The following is a 24,469-nucleotide window of genomic DNA, read 5'->3' as shown; positions in this document are numbered from 1 at the left end:
ATGTTAAAATGTGTTTAAAATGCATGCAATTGTTGTTTAAAGCAAAAAGAATGATGCATTTCATTGTTTTAAGCAGTTTTTATCACTTTGTGATTTTGGCCTGGAAAACTCATATTACAGCGTAAGGAGCAAGAATACAGCTTCAGAGGTCAAATTCAATCAATTTTCTGTCACCCTCAATAAAGCTTGCTTGTGACATGAAACATGTTAAAATGAGTTTAAAATGCATGCAACTGTTGTTTAAAGCTAAAAGAATGATGCATTTCATTGTTTTAGGCAGTTTTTATCACTTTGTGATTTTGGCCTGGAAAACTCATATTACAGCCTGAGGAGCAAGAATACAGCTTCAGAGGTCAAATTCAAGCAATTTTCTGTCACCCTCAATAAAGCTTGCTTGTCACTTGAAACATGTTAAAATGAGTTTAAAATGCATGCGATTGTTGTTTAAAGCAAAAAGAATGATGCATTTCATTGTTTTAGGCAGTTATTATCACTTTTTGATTTTGGCCTGGAAACTCATATTACAGCTAGAGGAGCAAGAATACAGCTTAAGAGGTCAAATTCAAGCAATTTTCTGTCACCCTCAATAAAGCTTGCTTGTCTCGTGAAACATGATAAAATGTGTTTAAAATGCATGCAATTGTTGTTTAAAGCTAAAAGAATGATGCATTTCATTGTTTTAGGCAGTTTTTATCACTTTGTGATTTTGGCCTGGAAAACTCATATTACAGCCTGAGCAGCAAGAATACAGCTTCCGAGGTCAATATCAAGCAATTTTCTGTCACCCTCAATGAAGCTTGTTTGTCTCGTGAAACATGTTAAAATGTGTTTAAAATGCATGCAACTGTTGTTTAAAGCTAAAAGAATGATGCATTTCATTGTTTTAGGCACTTTTTATCACTTTGTGATTTTGGCCTGGAAACTCATATTACAGCTTGAGGAGCAAGAATACAGCTTAAGAGGTCAAATTCAAGCAATTTTCTGTCACCCTCAATAAAGCTTGCTTGTGACATGAAACATGTTAAAATTAGTTTAAAATGCATGCAATTGCTGTTTAAAGCAAAAAGAATGATGCATTTCATTGTTTTAGGCAGTTTTTATCACTTTGTGATTTTGGCCTGGAAAACTCATATTACAGCCTGAGGAGCAAGAATACAGCTTCAGAGGTCAAATTCAAGCAATTTTCTGTCACCCTTAATGAAGCTTGCTTGTCACTTGAAACATGTTAAAATGTGTTTAAAATGCATGCAATTGTTGTTTAAAGCAAAAAGAATGATGCATTTCATTGTTTTAGGCAGTTTTTATCACTTTGTGATTTTGGCCTGGGAAACTCATATTACAGCCTGAGGAGCAAGAATACAGCTTCAGAGGTCAAATTCAAGCAGTTTTTCGTCACCCTCAATGAAGCTTGCTTGTCACTTGAAACATGTTAAAATGTGTTTAAAATGCATGCAATTGTTGTTTAAAGCAAAAAGAATGATGCATTTCATTGTTTTAGGCAGTTTTTATCACTTTGTGATTTTGGCCTGGAAACTCATATTACAGCTTGAGGAGCAAGAATACAGCTTAAGAGGTCAAATTCAAGCAATTTTCTGTCACCCTCAATAAAGCTTGCTTGTCTCGTGAAACATGTTAAAATGTGTTTAAAATGCATGCAATTGTTGTTTAAAGCAAAAAGAATGATGTATTTCATTGTTTTAGGCAGTTTTTATCACTTTGTGATTTTGGCCTGGAAAACTCATATTACAGCCTGAGGAGCAAGAATACAGCTTCAGAGGTCAAATTCAAGCAGTTTTCTGTCACCCTCAATGAAGCTTGCTTGTCACTTGAAACATGTTAAAATGTGTTTAAAATGCATGCAGTTGTTGTTTAAAGCAAAAAGAATGATGCATTTCATTGTTTTAGGCAGTTTTATCACTTTGTGATTTTGGCCTGGAAAACTCATATTACAGCCTGAGGAGCAAAAATACAGCGTCAGAGGTCAAATTTAAGCAATTTTCTGTCACCCTTAATAAAGCTTGCTTGTGACATGAATTGTTGAAATTTGTTAAAAATGCATGCAATTGTTGTTTAAAGCAAAAAGAATGATGCACTTCATTGTTTTAGGCAGTTTTTATCACTTTGTGATTTTGGCCTGGGAAACTCATATTACAGCCTGAGGAGCAAGAATACAGCTTCAGAGGTCAATATCAAGCAATTTTCTGTCACCCTCAATAAAGCTTGCTTGTGACTTGAAACATGTTAAAATGTGTTTAAAATGCATCCAATTGTTGTTTAAAGCAAAAAAGAATGATGCATTTCATTGTTTTAGGCAGTTTTTATCACTTCGTGATTTTGGCCTGGAAAACTCATATTATAGCCTCAGGAGCAAGAATACAGCTTTAGAAGTCAAATTCAAGCAATTTTCTGTCACCCTCAATAAAGCTTGCTTGTGACTTGAAACATAGTAAAATGTGTTTAAAATGCATGCAATTGTTGTTTAAAGCTAAAAGAAAGGTAAATTTCATTGTTTTAGGCAGTTTTTATCACTTTGTGATTTTGGCCTGGAAAACTTATATTACAGCCTGAGGAGCAAGAATACAGCTTCATAGGTCAAATTCAAGCAATAAAATTGCTTAAAAATAAAATCAATAAAATGTGTTTAAAATGCATCCAATTGTTGTTTAAAGCAAAAAAGAATGATGCATTTCATTGTTTTAGGCAGTTTTTATCACTTTGTGATTTTGGCCTGGAAAACTCATTTTATAGCCTCAGGAGCAAGAATACAGCGTCAGAAGTCAAATTCAAGCAATTTTCTGTCACCCTCAATAAAGCTTGCTTGTGACTTGAAACATGGTAAAATGTGTTTAACATGCATGCAATTGATGTTCAAAGCTAAAAGAAAGGTAAATTTAATAGTTTTAGGCAGTTTTTATCACTTTGTGGTTTTGGCCTGGCAAACTCATATTACAGCCTAAGGAGCAAGAATACAGCTTCAGAGGTCAAATTCAAGCAATTTTCTGTCACCCTCAATAAAGCTTGCTTGTCACTTGAAACATGTTAAAATGTGTTTAAAATGCATGCAATTGTTGTTTAGAGCAAAAAGAATGATGCATTTTTTTTTTGTTTTAGGCAGTTTTTATCACTTTGTGATTTTGGCCAGGAAAAGTCATATTACAGCCTGAAGAGCAAGAATACAGCTTCAAAGGTCAAATTCAAGCAATCTTCTGTCACCCTCAATAAAGCTTGCTTGTGACATGAAACAAGTTAAAATGTGTTTAAAATGCATGTTATTGTTGTTTAAAGCTAAAAGAATGATGCATTTCATTGTTTTAGGCAGTTTTGATCACTTTGCGATTTTGCCTGGAAAACGCATATTACAGCCTGAGGAGCAAAAATACAGCTTCAGAGGTCAATATCAGGCAATTTTCTGTCTCCCTCAATAAATCTTGCTTTTCACTTGAATTATGTTAAAATGTGTTTAAAATGCATGCAATTGTTGTTTAAAGCAAAAAGAATGATGCATTTCATTGTTTTAGGCAGTTTTTATCACTTTGTGATTTTGGCCTGGAAAACTCATATTACAGCTTGAGGAGCAAGAATACAGTTTCAAAGGTCAAATTCAAGCAATTTTCTGTCACCCTCAATAAAGCTTGCTTGTCTTGTGAAACATGTTAAAATGTGTTTAAAATGCATGCAATTGTTGTTTAAAGCTAAAAGAATCATGCATTTCATTGTCTTAGGCAGTTTTTATCACTTTGTGATTTTTGCCTGGAAAACTCATATTACAGCCTGAGGAGCAAAAATACAGCTTCAGAGGTCAATATCAGGCAATTTTCTGTCTCCCTCAATAAATCTTGCTTTTCACTTGAAGCATGTTAAAATGTGTTTAAAATGCATGCAATTGTTGTTTAAAGCAAAAAGAATGATGCATTTAATTGTTTTAGGCAGTTTTTATCACTTTGTGAGTTTGGCCTGGAAAACTCATATTACAGCCTGAGGAGCAAGAATACAGCTTCATAGGTCAAATTCAAGCAATTTTCTGTCACCCTCAATAAAGCTTGCTTGTGACTTGAAACATGTTAAAATGTGTTTGAAATGCATCCAATTGTTGTTTAAAGCAAAAAAGAATGATGCATTTCATTGTTTTAGGCAGTTTTTATCACTTTGTGATTTTGGCCTGGAAAACTCATATTACAGCCAAAGGAGCAAGAAAACAGCTTCAGAGGTGACTTGAAACAGAATACAGCTTGTGACTTGAAACATGTTAAAATGTGTTTAAAATGCATGCAATTGTTGTTTAAAGCAAAAAGAATGATGCACTTCATTGTTTTAGGCAGTTTTTATCACTTTGTGAGTTTGGCCTGGAAACTCATATTACAGCTTGAGGAGCAAGAATACAGCTTCAGAGGTCAAATTCAAGCAATTTTCTGTCACCCTCAATAAAGCTTGCTTGTCTCGTGAAACATGTTAAAATGTGTTTAAAATGCATGCAACTGTTGTTTAAAGCTAAAAGAATGATGCATTTCATTGTTTTAGGCACTTTTTATCACTTTGTGATTTTGGCCTGGAAACTCATATTACAGCCTGAGGAGCAAGAATACAGCGTCAGAAGTCAAATTCAAGCAATTTTCTGTCACCCTCAATAAAGCTTGCTTGTGACTTGAAACATGGTAAAATGTGTTTAACATGCATGCAATTGATGTTCAAAGCTAAAAGAAAGGTAAATTTAATAGTTTTAGGCAGTTTTTATCACTTTGTGGTTTTGGCCTGGCAAACTCATATTACAGCCTAAGGAGCAAGAATACAGCTTCAGAGGTCAAATTCAAGCAATTTTCTGTCACCCTCAATAAAGCTTGCTTGTCACTTGAAACATGTTAAAATGTGTTTAAAATGCATGCAATTGTTGTTTAGAGCAAAAAGAATGATGCATTTTTTTTTTGTTTTAGGCAGTTTTTATCACTTTGTGATTTTGGCCAGGAAAAGTCATATTACAGCCTGAAGAGCAAGAATACAGCTTCAAAGGTCAAATTCAAGCAATCTTCTGTCACCCTCAATAAAGCTTGCTTGTGACATGAAACAAGTTAAAATGTGTTTAAAATGCATGTTATTGTTGTTTAAAGCTAAAAGAATGATGCATTTCATTGTTTTAGGCAGTTTTGATCACTTTGCGATTTTGCCTGGAAAACGCATATTACAGCCTGAGGAGCAAAAATACAGCTTCAGAGGTCAATATCAGGCAATTTTCTGTCTCCCTCAATAAATCTTGCTTTTCACTTGAATTATGTTAAAATGTGTTTAAAATGCATGCAATTGTTGTTTAAAGCAAAAAGAATGATGCATTTCATTGTTTTAGGCAGTTTTTATCACTTTGTGATTTTGGCCTGAAAAACTCATATTACAGCTTGAGGAGCAAGAATACAGTTTCAAAGGTCAAATTCAAGCAATTTTCTGTCACCCTCAATAAAGCTTGCTTGTCTTGTGAAACATGTTAAAATGTGTTTAAAATGCATGCAATTGTTGTTTAAAGCTAAAAGAATCATGCATTTCATTGTCTTAGGCAGTTTTTATCACTTTGTGATTTTTGCCTGGAAAACTCATATTACAGCCTGAGGAGCAAAAATACAGCTTCAGAGGTCAATATCAGGCAATTTTCTGTCTCCCTCAATAAATCTTGCTTTTCACTTGAAGCATGTTAAAATGTGTTTAAAATGCATGCAATTGTTGTTTAAAGCAAAAAGAATGATGCATTTAATTGTTTTAGGCAGTTTTTATCACTTTGTGAGTTTGGCCTGGAAAACTCATATTACAGCCTGAGGAGCAAGAATACAGCTTCATAGGTCAAATTCAAGCAATTTTCTGTCACCCTCAATAAAGCTTGCTTGTGACTTGAAACATGTTAAAATGTGTTTGAAATGCATCCAATTGTTGTTTAAAGCAAAAAAGAATGATGCATTTCATTGTTTTAGGCAGTTTTTATCACTTTGTGATTTTGGCCTGGAAAACTCATATTACAGCCAAAGGAGCAAGAAAACAGCTTCAGAGGTGACTTGAAACAGAATACAGCTTGTGACTTGAAACATGTTAAAATGTGTTTAAAATGCATGCAATTGTTGTTTAAAGCAAAAAGAATGATGCACTTCATTGTTTTAGGCAGTTTTTATCACTTTGTGAGTTTGGCCTGGAAACTCATATTACAGCTTGAGGAGCAAGAATACAGCTTCAGAGGTCAAATTCAAGCAATTTTCTGTCACCCTCAATAAAGCTTGCTTGTCTCGTGAAACATGTTAAAATGTGTTTAAAATGCATGCAACTGTTGTTTAAAGCTAAAAGAATGATGCATTTCATTGTTTTAGGCACTTTTTATCACTTTGTGATTTTGGCCTGGAAACTCATATTACAGCCTGAGGAGCAAGAATACAGCTTCAGAGGTCAAATCTTAGCAATTTTCTGTCACCCTCAATAAAGCTTGCTTGTCACTTGAAACATGTTAAAATGTGTTTAAAATGCATGCAATTGTTGTTTAAAGCAAAAAGAATGATGCATTTCATTGTTTTAAGCAGTTTTTATCACTTTGTGATTTTGGCCTGGAAAACTCATATTACAGCGTAAGGAGCAAGAATACAGCTTCAGAGGTCAAATTCAATCAATTTTCTGTCACCCTCAATAAAGCTTGCTTGTGACATGAAACATGTTAAAATGAGTTTAAAATGCATGCAATTGTTGTTTAAAGCTAAAAGAATGATGCATTTCATTGTTTTAGGCAGTTTTTATCACTTTGTGATTTTGGCCTGGAAAACTCATATTACAGCCTGAGGAGCAAGAATACAGCCTTCAGAGGTCAATATCAAGCAATTTTCTGTCACCCTCAATGAAGCTTGCTTGTCTCGTCAAACATGTTAAAATGTGTTTAAAATGCATGCAACTGTTGTTTAAAGCTAAAAGAATGATGCATTTCATTGTTTTAGGCAGTTTTTATCACTTTGTGATTTTGGCCTGGAAAACTCATATTACAGCCTGAGGAGCAAGAATACAGCTTCAGAGGTCAAATTCAAGCAATTTTCTGTCACCCTCAATAAAGCTTGCTTGTCACTTGAAACATGTTAAAATGAGTTTAAAATGCATGCGATTGTTGTTTAAAGCAAAAAGAATGATGCATTTCATTGTTTTAGGCAGTTATTATCACTTTTTGATTTTGGCCTGGAAACTCATATTACAGCTAGAGGAGCAAGAATACAGCTTAAGAGGTCAAATTCAAGCAATTTTCTGTCACCCTCAATAAAGCTTGCTTGTCTCGTGAAACATGATAAAATGTGTTTAAAATGCATGCAATTGTTGTTTAAAGCTAAAAGAATGATGCATTTCATTGTTTTAGGCAGTTTTTATCACTTTGTGATTTTGGCCTGGAAAACTCATATTACAGCCTGAGCAGCAAGAATACAGCTTCAGAGGTCAATATCAAGCAATTTTCTGTCACCCTCAATGAAGCTTGTTTGTCTCGTGAAACATGTTAAAATGTGTTTAAAATGCATGCAACTGTTGTTTAAAGCTAAAAGAATGATGCATTTCATTGTTTTAGGCACTTTTTATCACTTTGTGATTTTGGCCTGGAAACTCATATTACAGCTTGAGGAGCAAGAATACAGCTTAAGAGGTCAAATTCAAGCAATTTTCTGTCACCCTCAATAAAGCTTGCTTGTGACATGAAACATGTTAAAATTAGTTTAAAATGCATGCAATTGCTGTTTAAAGCAAAAAGAATGATGCATTTCATTGTTTTAGGCAGTTTTTATCACTTTGTGATTTTGGCCTGGAAAACTCATATTACAGCCTGAGGAGCAAGAATACAGCTTCAGAGGTCAAATTCAAGCAATTTTCTGTCACCCTTAATGAAGCTTGCTTGTCACTTGAAACATGTTAAAATGTGTTTAAAATGCATGCAATTGTTGTTTAAAGCAAAAAGAATGATGCATTTCATTGTTTTAGGCAGTTTTTATCACTTTGTGATTTTGGCCTGGGAAACTCATATTACAGCCTGAGGAGCAAGAATACAGCTTCAGAGGTCAAATTCAAGCAGTTTTTCGTCACCCTCAATGAAGCTTGCTTGTCACTTGAAACATGTTAAAATGTGTTTAAAATGCATGCAATTGTTGTTTAAAGCAAAAAGAATGATGCATTTCATTGTTTTAGGCAGTTTTTATCACTTTGTGATTTTGGCCTGGAAACTCATATTACAGCTTGAGGAGCAAGAATACAGCTTAAGAGGTCAAATTCAAGCAATTTTCTGTCACCCTCAATAAAGCTTGCTTGTCTCGTGAAACATGTTAAAATGTGTTTAAAATGCATGCAATTGTTGTTTAAAGCAAAAAGAATGATGTATTTCATTGTTTTAGGCAGTTTTTATCACTTTGTGATTTTGGCCTGGAAAACTCATATTACAGCCTGAGGAGCAAGAATACAGCTTCAGAGGTCAAATTCAAGCAGTTTTCTGTCACCCTCAATGAAGCTTGCTTGTCACTTGAAACATGTTAAAATGTGTTTAAAATGCATGCAGTTGTTGTTTAAAGCAAAAAGAATGATGCATTTCATTGTTTTAGGCAGTTTTATCACTTTGTGATTTTGGCCTGGAAAACTCATATTACAGCCTGAGGAGCAAAAATACAGCGTCAGAGGTCAAATTTAAGCAATTTTCTGTCACCCTTAATAAAGCTTGCTTGTGACATGAAATGTTGAAATTTGTTAAAAATGCATGCAATTGTTGTTTAAAGCAAAAAGAATGATGCACTTCATTGTTTTAGGCAGTTTTTATCACTTTGTGATTTTGGCCTGGGAAACTCATATTACAGCCTGAGGAGCAAGAATACAGCTTCAGAGGTCAATATCAAGCAATTTTCTGTCACCCTCAATAAAGCTTGCTTGTCTCGTGAAACATGTTAAAATGTGTTTAAAATGCATGCAACTGTTGTTTAAAGCTAAAAGAATGATGTATTTCATTGTTTTAGCCACTTTTTATCACTTTGTGATTTTGGCCTGGAAACTCATATTACAGCTTGAGGAGCAAGAATACAGCTTAAGAGGTCAAATTCAAGCAATTTTCTGTCACCCTCAATAAAGCTTGCTTGTGACATGAAACATGTTAAAATGTGTTTAAAATGCATGCAATTGCTGTTTAAAGCAAAAAGAATGATGCATTTCATTGTTTTAGGCAGTTTTTATCACTTTGTGATTTTGGCCTGGAAAACTCATATTACAGCCTGAAGAGCAAGAATACAGCTTCAGAGGTCAAATTCAAGCAATTTTCTGTCACCCTTAATGAAGCTTGCTTGTCACTTGAAACATGTTAAAATGTGTTTAAAATGCATGCAATTGTTGTTTAAAGCAAAAAGAATGATGCATTTCATTGTTTTAGGCAGTTTTTATCACTTTGTGACTTTGGCCTGGAAAACTCATATTACAGCCTGAGGAGCAAAAAACAGCGTCAGAGGTCAAATTCAAGCAATTTTCTGTCACCCTTAATAAAGCTTGCTTGTAACATGAAACGTTGAAATTTGTTTAAAATGCATGCAATTGTTGTTTAAAGCAAAAAGAATGATGCACTTCATTGTTTTAGGCAGTTTTCATCACTTTGTGATTTTGGCCTGGGAAACTCATATTACAGCCTGAGGAGCAAGAATACAGCTTCAGAGGTCAAATTCAAGCAGTTTTTTGTCACCCTCAATGAAGCTTGCTTGTCACTTGAAACATGTTAAAATGTGTTTAAAAAGCATGCAATTGTTGTTTAAAGCAAAAAGAATGATGCATTTCATTGTTTTAGGCAGTTTTTATCACTTTGTGATTTTGGCCTGGAAACTCATATTACAGCTTGAGGAGCAAGAATACAGCTTAAGAGGTCAAATTCAAGCAATTTTCTGTCACCCTCAATAAAGCTTGCTTGTGACATGAAACATGTTAAAATTAGTTTAAAATGCATGCAATTGCTGTTTAAAGCAAAAAGAATGATGCATTTCATTGTTTTAGGCAGTTTTTATCACTTTGTGATTTTGGCCTGGAAAACTCATATTACAGCCTGAGGAGCAAGAATACAGCTTCAGAGGTCAAATTCAAGCAATTTTCTGTCACCCTTAATGAAGCTTGCTTGTCACTTGAAACATGTTAAAATGTGTTTAAAATGCATGCAATTGTTGTTTAAAGCAATAAGAATGATGCATTTCATTGTTTTAGGCAGTTTTTATCACTTTGTGATTTTGGCCTGGAAAACTCATATTACAGCCTGAGGAGCAAGAATACAGCTTCAGAGGTCAAATTCAAGCAGTTTTCTGTCACCCTTAATGAAGCTTGCTTGTCACTTGAAACATGTTAAAATGTGTTTAAAATGCATGCAATTTTTGTTTAAAGCAAAAAGAATGATGCATTTCATTGTTTTAGGCAGTTTTTATCACTTTTTGATTTTGGCCTGGAAACTCATATTACAGCTTGAGGAGCAAGAAAACAGCTTCAGAGGTCAATATTAAGCACTTTTCTGTCACCCTCAATAAAGCTTGCTTGTGACTTGAAACATGTTAAAATTAGTTTAAAATGCATGCAATTGCTGTTTAAAGCAAAAAGAATGATGCATTTCATTGTTTTAGGCAGTTTTTATCACTTTGTGATTTTGGCCTGAAAACTCATATTACAGCCTGAGGAGCAAGAATACAGCTTCAGAGGTCAAATTCAAGCAGTTTTCTGTCACCCTTAATGAAGCTTGCTTGTCACTTGAAACATGTTAAAATGTGTTTAAAATGCATGCAATTGTTGTTTAAAGCAAAAAGAATTATGCATTTCATTGTTTTAGGCAGTTTTTATCACTTTGTGATTTTGGCCTGGAAAACTCATATTACAGCCTGAGGAGCAAAAATACAGCTTCAGAGGTCAAATTCAAGCAGTTTTCTGTCACCCTCAATGAAGCTTGCTTGTCACTTGAAACATGTTAAAATGTGTTTAAAATGCATGCAGTTGTTGTTTAAAGCAAAAAGAATGATGCATTTCATTGTTTTAGGCAGTTTTATCACTTTGTGATTTTGGCCTGGAAAACTCATATTACAGCCTGAGGAGCAAAAATACAGCGTCAGAGGTCAAATTTAAGCAATTTTCTGTCACCCTTAATAAAGCTTGCTTGTGACATGAAATGTTGAAATTTGTTAAAAATGCATGCAATTGTTGTTTAAAGCAAAAAGAATGATGCACTTCATTGTTTTAGGCAGTTTTTATCACTTTGTGATTTTGGCCTGGGAAACTCATATTACAGCCTGAGGAGCAAGAATACAGCTTCAGAGGTCAATATCAAGCAATTTTCTGTCACCCTCAATAAAGCTTGCTTGTCTCGTGAAACATGTTAAAATGTGTTTAAAATGCATGCAACTGTTGTTTAAAGCTAAAAGAATGATGTATTTCATTGTTTTAGCCACTTTTTATCACTTTGTGATTTTGGCCTGGAAACTCATATTACAGCTTGAGGAGCAAGAATACAGCTTAAGAGGTCAAATTCAAGCAATTTTCTGTCACCCTCAATAAAGCTTGCTTGTGACATGAAACATGTTAAAATGTGTTTAAAATGCATGCAATTGCTGTTTAAAGCAAAAAGAATGATGCATTTCATTGTTTTAGGCAGTTTTTATCACTTTGTGATTTTGGCCTGGAAAACTCATATTACAGCCTGAAGAGCAAGAATACAGCTTCAGAGGTCAAATTCAAGCAATTTTCTGTCACCCTTAATGAAGCTTGCTTGTCACTTGAAACATGTTAAAATGTGTTTAAAATGCATGCAATTGTTGTTTAAAGCAAAAAGAATGATGCATTTCATTGTTTTAGGCAGTTTTTATCACTTTGTGACTTTGGCCTGGAAAACTCATATTACAGCCTAAGGAGCAAAAAACAGCGTCAGAGGTCAAATTCAAGCAATTTTCTGTCACCCTTAATAAAGCTTGCTTGTAACATGAAACGTTGAAATTTGTTTAAAATGCATGCAATTGTTGTTTAAAGCAAAAAGAATGATGCACTTCATTGTTTTAGGCAGTTTTCATCACTTTGTGATTTTGGCCTGGGAAACTCATATTACAGCCTGAGGAGCAAGAATACAGCTTCAGAGGTCAAATTCAAGCAGTTTTTTGTCACCCTCAATGAAGCTTGCTTGTCACTTGAAACATGTTAAAATGTGTTTAAAAAGCATGCAATTGTTGTTTAAAGCAAAAAGAATGATGCATTTCATTGTTTTAGGCAGTTTTTATCACTTTGTGATTTTGGCCTGGAAACTCATATTACAGCTTGAGGAGCAAGAATACAGCTTCAGAGGTCAAATTCAAGCAATTTTCTGTCACCCTTAATGAAGCTTGCTTGTCACTTGAAACATGTTAAAATGTGTTTAAAATGCATGCAATTGTTGTTTAAAGCAATAAGAATGATGCATTTCATTGTTTTAGGCAGTTTTTATCACTTTGTGATTTTGGCCTGGAAAACTCATATTACAGCCTGAGGAGCAAGAATACAGCTTCAGAGGTCAAATTCAAGCAGTTTTCTGTCACCCTTAATGAAGCTTGCTTGTCACTTGAAACATGTTAAAATGTGTTTAAAATGCATGCAATTTTTGTTTAAAGCAAAAAGAATGATGCATTTCATTGTTTTAGGCAGTTTTTATCACTTTTTGATTTTGGCCTGGAAACTCATATTACAGCTTGAGGAGCAAGAAAACAGCTTCAGAGGTCAATATTAAGCACTTTTCTGTCACCCTCAATAAAGCTTGCTTGTGACTTGAAACATGTTAAAATTAGTTTAAAATGCATGCAATTGCTGTTTAAAGCAAAAAGAATGATGCATTTCATTGTTTTAGGCAGTTTTTATCACTTTGTGATTTTGGCCTGAAAACTCATATTACAGCCTGAGGAGCAAGAATACAGCTTCAGAGGTCAAATTCAAGCAGTTTTCTGTCACCCTTAATGAAGCTTGCTTGTCACTTGAAACATGTTAAAATGTGTTTAAAATGCATGCAATTGTTGTTTAAAGCAAAAAGAATGATGCATTTCATTGTTTTAGGCAGTTTTTATCACTTTGTGATTTTGGCCTGGAAAACTCATATTACAGCCTGAGGAGCAAAAATACAGCGTCAGAGGTCAAATTCAAGCAATTTTCTGTCACCCTTAATAAAGCTTGCTTGTGACATGAAACGTTGAAATGTGTTTAAAATGCATGCAATTGTTGTTTAAAGCAAAAAGAATGATGCATTTCATTGTTTTAGGCAGTTTTTATCACTTTGTGATTTTGGCCTGGGAAACTCATATTACAGCCTGAGGAGCAAGAATACAGCTTCAGAGGTCAAATTCAAGCAATTTCTTGTTACCCTCAATGAAGCTTGCTTGTCACTTTAAACATGTTAAAATGTGTTTAAAATGCATGCAATTGTTGTTTAAAGCAAAAAGAATGATGCATTTCATTGTTTTAGGCAGTTTTTATCACTTTGTGATTTTGGCCTGGAAAACTCATATTACAGCCCGAGGAGCAAATAAACAGCTTCAGAAGTGACTTGAAACAGAATACAGCTTGTGACTTGAAACATGTTAAAATGTGTTTAAAATGCATGAAATTGTTGTTTAAAGCAAAAAGAATGATGCATTTCATTGTTTTAGCCACTTTTTATCACTTTGTGATTTTGGCCTGGAAAACTCATATTACAGCCTGAGGAGCAAGAATACAGCTTCAGAGGTCAAATTCAAGCAATTTTCTGTTACCCTCAATAAAGCTTGCTTGTCTCATGAAAAATGTTAAAATGTGTTTAAAATGCATGCAATTGTTGTTTAAAGCTAAAAGAATTATGCATTTCATTGTTTTAGGCAGTTTTTATTACTTTGTGATTTTGGCCTGGAAAACTCATATTACAGCCTGAGGAGCAAGAATACAGCTTCAGAGGTCAATATCAAGCAATTTTCTGTCACCCTCAATGAAGCTTGTTTGTCTCGTGAAACATGTTAAAATGTGTTTAAAATGCATGCAATTGTTGTTTAAAGCTAAAAGAATGATGTATTTCATTGTTTTAGCCACTTTTTATCACTTTGTGATTTTGGCCTGGAAACTCATATTACAGCTTGAGGAGCAAGAATACAGCTTCAGAGGTCAAATTCAAGCAATTTTCTGTCACCCTCAATAAAGCTTGCTTGTGACATGAAACATGTTAAAATGTGTTTAAAATGCATGCAATTGCTGTTTAAAGCAAAAAGAATGATGCATTTAATTGTTTTAGGCAGTTTTTATCACTTTGTGATTTTGGCCTGGAAAACTCATATTACAGCCTGAGGAGCAAAAATACAGCGTCAGAGGTCAAATTCAAGCAATTTTCTGTCACCCTCAATAAAGCTTGCTTGTGACATAAAACGTTGAAATGTGTTTAAAATGCATGCAATTGTTGTTTAAAGCAAAAAGAATGATGTATTTCATTGTTTTAACCACTTTTTATCACTTTGTGATTTTGGCCTGGGAAACTCATATTACAGCCTGAGGAGCAAGAATACAGCTTCAGAGGTCAAATTCAAGCAGTTTTTTGTTACCCTCAATGAAGCTTGCTTGTCACTTGAAACATGTTAAAATGTGTTTAAAATGCATGCAATTGTTGTTTAAAGCAAAAAGAATGATGCACTTCATTGTTTTAGGCAGTTTTTATCACTTTGTGATTTTGGCCTGGAAAACTCATATTACAGCCTGAGGAGCAAGAATACAGCTTCAGAGGTCAAATTCAAGCAGTTTTCTGTCACCCTCAATAAAGCTTGCTTGTGACATGAAACGTTGAAATGTGTTTAAAATGCATGCAATTGTTGTTTAAAGCAAAAAGAATGATGCACTTCATTGTTTTAGGCAGTTTTTATCACTTTGTGATTTTGGCCTGGGAAACTCATATTACAGCCTGAGTAGCAAGAATACAGCTTCAGAGGTCAAATTCAAGCAGTTTTTTGTTACCCTCAATGAAGCTTGCTTGTCACTTGAAACATGTTAAAATGTGTTTAAAATGCATGCAATTGTTGTTTAAAGCAAAAAGAATGATGCACTTCATTGTTTTAGGCAGTTTTTATCACTTTGTGATTTTGGCCTGGAAACTCATATTACTGCTTGAGGAGCAAGAATACAGCTTAAGAGGTCAAATTCAAGCAATTTTCTGTCACCCTCAATAAAGCTTGCTTGTCTCGTGAAACATGTTAAAATGTGTTTAAAATGCATGCAATTGTTGTTTAAAGCTAAAAGAATGATGCATTTCATTGTTTTAGGCAGTTTTTATGACTTTGTGATTTTGGCCTGGAAAACTCATATTACAGCCCGAGGAGCAAGAATACAGCTTCAGAGGTCAATATCAAGCAATTTTCTGTCACCCTCAATGAAGCTTGCTTGTCTCGTGAAACATGTTAAAATGTGTTTAAAATGCATGCAACTGTTGTTTAAAGCTAAAAGAATGATGCATTTCATTGTTTTAGGCACTTTTTATCATTTTGTGATTTTGGCCTGGAAAACTCATATTACAGCCTGAGGAGCAAAAACACAGCGTCAGAGGTCAAATTCAAGCAATTTTTTGCCACCCTCAATAAAGCTTGCTTGTGACATGAAACGTTGAAATGTGTTTAAAAAGCATGCAATTGTTGTTTAAAGCAAATATAATGATGCACTTCATTGTTTTAGGCAGTTTTTATCACTTTGTGATTTTGGCCTGGGAAACTCATATTACAGCCTGAGGAGCAAGAATACAGCTTCAGAGGTCAAATTCAAGCAATTTTTTGTCACCCTCAATGAAGCTTGCTTGTCACTTGAAACATGTTAAAATGTGTTTAAAATGCATGCAATTGTTGTTTAAAGCAAAAAGAACGATGCATTTCATTGTTTTAGGCAGTTTTTATCACTTTGTGATTTTGGCCTGGAAAACTCATATTACAGCCCGAGGAGCAAAAAAACAGCTTTAGAAGTGACTTGAAACAGAATACAGCTTGTGACTTGAAACATGTTAAAATGTGTTTAAAATGCATGAAAATGTGGTTTAAAGCAAAAAGAATGATGCATTTCATAGGTTTAGTTAGTTTTAATCACTTTGATTTTGGCCTGGAAAACTCATATTACAGCCTGAGGAGCAAAAATACAGTTTCAGAGGTTAAATTGAAGCAATTTTCTGTCACCCTCAATAAAGCTTGCTTGTCACTAGAAACATGTTAAAATTAGTTTAAAATGCATGTAATTGCTGTTTAAAGCAAAAAGAATGATGCATTTCATTGTTTTAGGCAGTTTTTATCACTTTGTGATTTTGGCCTGGGAAACTCATATTACAGCCTGAGGAGCAAGAATACAGCTTCAGAGGTCAAATCAAGCAATTTTTTGTCACCCTCAATGAAGCTTGCTTGTCACTTGAAACATGTTAAAATGTGTTTAAAATGCTTGCAACTGTTGTTTAAAGCTAAAAGAATGATGCATTTCATTGTTTTAGGCACTTTTTATCATTTTGTGATTTTAGCCTGGAAAACTCATATTACAGCCTGAGGAGCAAGAAAACAGCTTCAGAGGTCAATATTAAGCAATTTTCTGTCACCCTCAATAAAGCTTGCTTGACTTGAAACATGTTGAAATTAGTTTAAAATGCATGCAAATGCTGTTTAAAGCAAAAAGAATGATGCATTTCATTGTTTTAGGCATTTTTTATCACTTTGTGATTTTGGCCTGGAAAACTCATATTACAGCCTGAGGAGCAAGAAAACAGCTTCAGCGGTCAATATTAAGCAATTTTCTGTCACCCTCAATAAAGCTTGCTTGTGACTTGAAACATGTTAAAATTAGTTTAAAATGCATGCAATTGCTGTTTAAAGCAAAAAGAATGATGCACTTCATTGTTTTAGGCTGTTTTTATCACTTTGTGATTTTGGCCTGGAAAACTCATATTACAGCCTGAGGAGCAAGAATACAGCTTCAGAGGTCAAATTCAAGCAGTTTTCTGTCACCCTTAATGAAGCTTGCTTGTCACTTGAAACATGTTAAAATGTGTTTAAAATGCATGCAATTGTTGTTTAAAGCAAAAAGAATGATGCATTTCATTGTTTTAGGCAGTTTTATCACTTTGTGATTTTGGCCTGGAAAACTCATATTACAGCCTGAGGAGCAAGAAAACAGCTTCAGAGATCAATATCAAGCAATTTTCTGTCACCCTCAATAAAGCTTGCTTGTGACTTGTAACATGTTAAAATATGTTTAAAACGCATGAAATTGTTGTTTAAAGCAAAAAGAATGATGCATTTCATTGTTTTAGGCAGTTTTTATCATTTTGTGATTTTGGCCTGGAAAACTCATATTACAGCCTGAGGAGCAAAAATACAGCTTCAGAGGTCAAATTCAAGCAATTTTCTGTCACCCTCAATAAAGCTTGCTTGTCACTTGAAACATGTTAAAATGTGTTTAAAATGCATGCAATTGTTGTTTAAAGCAAAAAGAATGATGCATTTCATTGTTTTAGGCAGTTTTTATCACTTTGTGATTTTGGCCTGGAAAACTCATATTACAGCCTGAGGAGCAAGAAAACAGCTTAAGAGATCAATATCAAGCAATTTTCTGTCACCCTCAATAAAGCTTGCTTGTGACTTGTAACCTGTTAAAATATGTTTAAAATGCATGAAATTGTTGTTTAAAGCAAAAAGAATGATGCATTTCATTGTTTAGGCAGTTTTTATCACTTTGTGATTTTGGCCTGGAAAACTCATATTACAGCCTGAGGAGCAAGAATACAGCTTCAGAGGTCAAATTCAAGCAATTTTCTGTCACCCTCAATAAAGCTTGCTTTTCACTTGAAACATGTTAAAATGTGTTTAAAACGCATGCAATTGTTGTTTAAAGCTAAAAGAATGATGCATTTCATTGTTTTAGGCAGTTTTTATCACTTTGTGATTTTGGCCTGGAAACTCATATTACAGCTTGAGGAGCAAGAATACAGCTTAAAAGGTCAAATTCAAGCAATTTTCTGTCACCCTCAATGAAGCTTGCTTGTCACTTGAAACATGTTAAAATGTGTTTCAAGAGTTCACACTTAGCTCACGATTTATACATAGCTTGTTTGGCATGCTGTCCCGGGAGAGAGCCCTGAGCTCAAGGTATCCTCGAGCCCAGGGCTCCCTCCTTTCACAGGGCGAGGGGAGACTGAGCTCAGGTCGATCTGAAACTCCCCCGCTGCTGAGGCCAAGGTGAACTTCCTGAAAGTAAGACATTAGAAAAAGATTTAGGCTTATTTTATCAATAATATAGAGCAGAACAGAAACACCAGATGGCCTAGTGAAGACCCAACGCCATTGGTATTCTTGCTGTGAGGCAAACGTGCTAGTCATTAGGCCACCGTGCCGCCCATTCTTGATAAAGGTGGAAGAAGGGGAGGAGGGGGGTTTCTTCCAGACGAAGATAGTTGTAGAGAGGAAATGAGGATATATATAGTTACTTGGGATCCTTTGATTGGAGGATCATGATTAGCTAATGTGGACCAGCTGGGTCAATCATGAGCACGTGCTCCTCTCGAAATTAGTTTAACATTTAAACTTCACTTCAAGAGTTCACACTTAGCTCACGATTTATACATAGCTTGTTTGGCATGCTGTCCCGGGAGAGAGCCCTGAGCTCAAGGTATCCTCGAGCCCAGGGCTCCCTCCTTTCACAGGGCGAGGGGAGACTGAGCTCAGGTCGATCTGAAACTCCCCCAAAAGGCAAATGATAAACGCTCGGGACAGCAGCCGCGTGTTTACACAGAAACTCCCCAAAGTGCAAAGAAAAAGTGCTACATCCGGCTGCTGGATGTAATGTAAAGAACTGGTAAAGGGAGGGGGGGATCTAGGGAGTGTGTAAAGGCCAGGGTAGGTTTGGTGGCTATGAAAATGAACACAGCAGACTAAGTTTGACTCCTGTGGGAGTCTGAGTGTGGCTATGAGTGAGGGTGGAGACTCGTGTGAGAGTTGGACCTTAAATGGGAGTCAGTGTTTAAGAGAAGGTTTGTGAGAGGTAATACAGAAGGGCATGGAGTTGGCTGTTAAAGCAGAGGGAAGTGATTTGGTAGCGGAATCATCCGACACTGCTGAGGGTAAAGAAAGGGCAGAGAAGCTGGAGGGAACTTAAATGCTTTATAAATTAATGTATGGAATATAGGACTAGTATGCAGCAGAAGCATCCAATGCTAGCAGGTAGCTCAACACTGGCATGGAAAAAGAAAGGGGAAGGCAGTTGGAATTAACACAGCTTTAGTATACGAACAATAAAATATAGACATGGAGCATACTAGTGAACTACTATGCATAATAAAATGCACTAAAGCAGAAAAACCGGCTGTAAAGTAACAAGTATTATTATGTACAAATTACACGAAAAGAAAGATACTAATGCAGCAGGAGCCCACTGTAAGGATGGCTATATCTCTCTATAATATTAAACCCTGAAAACGGTTATGGAGCTCCACACGAGACAAGACCACGAGAATGGTCAAGCACTAAAACAATAAACTTTCTAATCTGAGAAGAAGATCAGCTAGGAAACCAGTTGTTCGGGTTGTCTCGATCATGCATCCTGAGCCCCCCCTCTTTGTCCTGGAGTTTACTGTCTGAAAACTGCTGTGAAATTCTCTAAAGATCAGACCACGAGAACTAACATGCTGTAAAACAATAAACTTTATAATCTTCAGAGAGGATCTCGAGAAAGCCATCTGGACAGTTGACCCATCACCTATCCTCAGGCCCTCTTACCCTCCCCAGTTATACGGCCTGGGTCATTAAAAAGGTTACTCAGGAATGACCAGATTTCAAGCTTCTATGGTGAATGTATATTTGCAGTATTTGTGAATTTTAACTTGTCATGCTTAGTGTCATTTTAAATGTCTCTGTGTGATTGGTAAAGTGGTCTTAATTTCTTTGATAAGATCTTTGCCAGATGCTCCACTCCAGGGAAAATGGTCTTTGTATCAACTCATGACCAGGCAAGAGGCTTGGTGACGCTTTTATTGTCTTGAATTTATGATGATTTGAGTATTTAGGCAAAGGGCGCAGAAGTGTCTGGGGGATTCTGTAGGCAGGATACCCCATTGCAGTTTGTGAGTCTCTGAGCTCTGCATCAGGACTCATATGCTGCAATGTATTTCTACAACGGTCAGGTATTAATCTCTAACTTAAATGTATCTTCGAATAATTGATGTTGTACAATCTTGATTGGCTTATTTTGTTTAATTATGTGAATTGGAATAGAAAATCTTTGCCTGACAAATAAATGTAAAATTCTTGTTTAACTCTAATATCTCCTGAAATCATTTAAATCTAGTAGATTGTTTAGGCTGATGTTTCCGCAGCTTACGACCAGGATTTGTCATACATTCAGGATCAATGGATGGAGCATGGGCACAGCATTAGAGACCTGATGATTTCTGACAATCACTGACTTAGTATAATATAAATTAGGGGGCTAAATACAACTTCCTTTAAATATGGGCAAGCATGGGGCGGCCAATTATTGCTTAAAGGAAGTAGCTTTCAGTTATATTCTTTGACTAAGCTAAATTAAACTTTTCTTTAAATATGTGCAAGCATGGGGCGGCCTATTATTATTTAAAGGAAATTAGCTTATCGGCTAAGAATCGGAACTGGCGAGGTTGTGTCCGTGAGCAGATGTAACTGGCCAGCATACTGACTCTAAGCGACTTCGGGTAAATGATGAACCATTACTTGAGAATAAGGATTTATTAGGTTAATCAATCTAAATTAGACCGAATCACAACCTATAAGGTAATCAGCTTGAATTAGATAAATCTAAAATTATTATAAATTGGAGTCAGATTAAAATTCGGAGTTGGAAACAAATTAAAATAAATCTTAATGAATAAAAATATTTCTTTTTACATGTGCTAAAAGGCTTACATGCATTTAACCTTCACCCATGCTGTTAGTTCCGTCATAGGAAAAATAGATGGGCCCTTACAATTGGTGACAGACCCTAGTGATCTCCCATAAAGTTTCAGGCGAGTGATGTCTTTCAGCGCAAGATTCAAAAGAAATGCTCCGAAAAAAGAGGTTCGAGTTTCTCTTCTTCTTCCAACTGTTGAGGTAAGTCAATTATTTTGCTTTTTAAAGTGTTGAGGGAAAGATAAATGCATCTTATATAGACACATTTTGTAGAATGAGTCGGAATACTCAAAAAGGATAGACCAGAGACCGTAAAAATCTGGTTGGGCTTAAGAATTAGACAAAACCACATTGTTCGTCAGGGACATAATAGCAGCAGAGTGGGAGAAGAATGAAAGCTCTAAACCCAAAATTCTCAAAATCTCTTCAAGAGATTAAATTTTAAGATGGAATAACATCATCCAAATTTTATTCTGGTACTTAACAGAGAGCAGCAAATGACAATCTAAATTCTGAATATAACTGTTTCCACTAAGGGTTGCTTATTGCACATGTTACAATAACTTTGCAACACTGCAAACAAGCAGCATTTATATTTCAAGAATTTTGAAATTTGTAATTAGATTAATTGGAAATTCTTATTGTAATCTTTGTATTAAATGTAATGAAAGTCTTCCAAGAGATATTTAAAAACACTGAAAATAGTTTTTTAAATGCTGTTTAAGACTCTGTCTAAATAGCCAAAGCTGTAAGGCAGATAAGGACATGGTCAGTGTTGGGAGTGTTACTTTAAAGACAGAAGAAACAAATTAATAATTACATCACTAAAGTTGTAGTTAATTTATGTTTCCAATGGCTTTGCCTGAAAAGTAACTTGGTTACTTGATAAGTAATTTAATTACTTGACTAAAGACTAAAATTCCACATAAATTGCATGGGCAATAGAAAATAAACAATCAGGAATTTTTGTATTGTTTTGAGAAAAAGACAATATGTTTCAAATAAATGACACTATATTTCATAAATTCACATTCTATTGTTTGAGATAGGTACCACCCTACTTATCGGAATTGAGTTATATAGAACCATTAAAGTTTTATATAGCATTTAAGGCAAGTACATTATAAGTCACTGTAATTAAGCTACCTAAGAATGAGAAATAATCTCTCACTTGATTCTTTGCGAAAAGGTAATTTTAAATTGCAGTGACTATTTACTTTGTAACTAATTACACCCCACACTGGACATGATAAGATCATACATCTACAAGATGTGTATTCTGCATTTGCCCTTGCGTGCCAAACTTTCAAACATTCACATATGAAGAAAGATTTACAAAAGAAAGCTCACCTAATAACAACTAAGCTCAAAATAAGAAAATTGTGACTAACCCACAAAATTCTTTAAACCGAGCAATGATTGACTTGGAGATGTGCTTGCAATTCACTAAATGTCCAGGCAATAAAGTTTACGACTGGTTTCCAGTGTGACTTGATCCTGCATTGATAGTGAACGTGTAAGAACAACCGTAGCCCAGAGCCAAATCAAAAGGTGACATTCCAAAAGATCAATAAGATGATAATCAGTCATTCTAGACAAATTACTAAACAGCCACTCCAGAGACCAGTAATAAAATGATTTTAAAATTTATACTATCTTAAGGTAATATGATTTATATCGTAAGAACATTATGATATTGTATATTATCACAGCCAATAATGGCGTCCAATCTCATTAAGATTCAGCATGATTTAGGAAGAAAAAGAAAATTGAAGTGTGTAAAATGGACAAAGCAGGTGTGAAAATGAGAGTAAATGCATGTAGCAAGAAAATGAGGATCTTTCTTAATGTTAAAACATTAAAAAGAAGTCAGCAGATAGTTAAAGATGGAAAACAGTAAGTAGCTAAGAGAGGAAACGGAAAGGAAAAATAATCAAATTAATAAGAAGGAATTTCTTTATCTTCTAATAATGCAAAAATCTGTGATGAGAGAAATTGACATGCCCGAAAATTATCAACTAAACTAATCGATCTGATTGGAATGAAAATACTCTCAGTGAAAAACAACGCTGTAGCAATGGCAATAAAAGTTAACAATTGCTGATCCTGTTTGCATTTCCAAATTTGTTATATTTGTGTTATACACATTTTCATTTCCACAGAACACAATGGTATTGTGTGATACTACATGTACACATAGACTGAGTAATTCCTTAAAACATGATTTTCTTAATGTACTGTAGGTGTAAAAACACTCAGGTCTGATGTTTTAGAAGCCACAGATGCATTCTAGACCGCATGTCATGTATAAATAAGGAATTAACTGTATGCTGAAATTCATTAATTTTAAGGTACTTGTGTTTATATGTTGGATGAGTCTCATCTCCTAAAAGTGGTAAACTCTGCTATCCTCAATATAGCTGTAGTTTAAACTACAAACAGGAGTATAGAATTGCCTTGTGGCTCCAGTGTAATAACTGCAGTAACTATGCAAATGCTTTCTTACAGGATTCAGCCTTAAACATTGCACTTTATCATGCTCCTTAAAAGACATTGATTTGGAAGTATTTTGAGCCAGATCACAGTCACATCTCATGCTCAAATTCCATCCTGGCTCCCTGTTACAACAGGACTAAATTTCACACACTGTCGTAAAACTTCCACCCTTTGTTGCGAGCATGTTTACACAAACACATAGCCTCAGCTGAAACACTGCCACACAGAGAACATTTCAAATCTTCACACACATAAAACTCACATTATGGCAGACTGAAAGTTCAAAAGCTAAAGAAATTTAAAAGGATATGCTCAAATTTGACCATCAATGCTCAGTTGATCTGACCTTTTGCTTTGCAAAAACATGATTATGATAATAAGATGTCTTTGTAAACCAACACAAATTAAATTCTAATGGCATGTAAGTTGATGCCAATTATAAAACATGTCTAGCTAAGACCATAAATGGGAAATTAAAGTAGTACTATCTATTTTAATATAATTTGTGTAAAGGCTCAGATAAAACTGTGTTTTTTCTCTCTGCATATTTTACCATTCAGGTTGGCGTCTGCCCAAACCTGCCTGTATTCAGACAGGACACACAGCTTGACATAAGATGGGTTAGAAAGGTACTTAAAGAGGCCAATCATACCCAATAAATACACTAACACTGCCTGTCTACATGGCCTCCCAGTGTAGCGCTGGATCTAAATTTTGCAACACAAATTATAACTAAACCTTACCCATCTCATGCACACAAACACACACAACATACATTCATTACTGCAACCTCAGTATTTTTAACTGGTATATGTCGACTATCCAGGTTAAAATTATTTACATCATTCAAATCTATCATACATTATTCACTTCATACATATAGGACAATGTGGAAAATTACTAAAATATCAATTGTGGTAAACAATTTTGCAACTTTGTGGTTTTTCAAATTGCTGTGTATTGCTATAGTAATGTACAGAAGACTTATGCATGGCTACAGTCACATAACAAACTATTTCACTTGTGAATTAGCAAAATCTAAATGAGACTACTAGTCTATTTAGATGTTCAATTCATTCATGTTTATTCATTAG

This window comes from Danio aesculapii, chromosome 19 (assembly GCF_903798145.1).
Source record: "Danio aesculapii chromosome 19, fDanAes4.1, whole genome shotgun sequence".
In the NCBI taxonomy this organism is placed as follows: domain Eukaryota; kingdom Metazoa; phylum Chordata; class Actinopteri; order Cypriniformes; family Danionidae; genus Danio; species Danio aesculapii.
The sequence above is the reverse complement of the archived record's forward strand: the minus strand, read 5'-3'. Positions refer to the sequence as shown.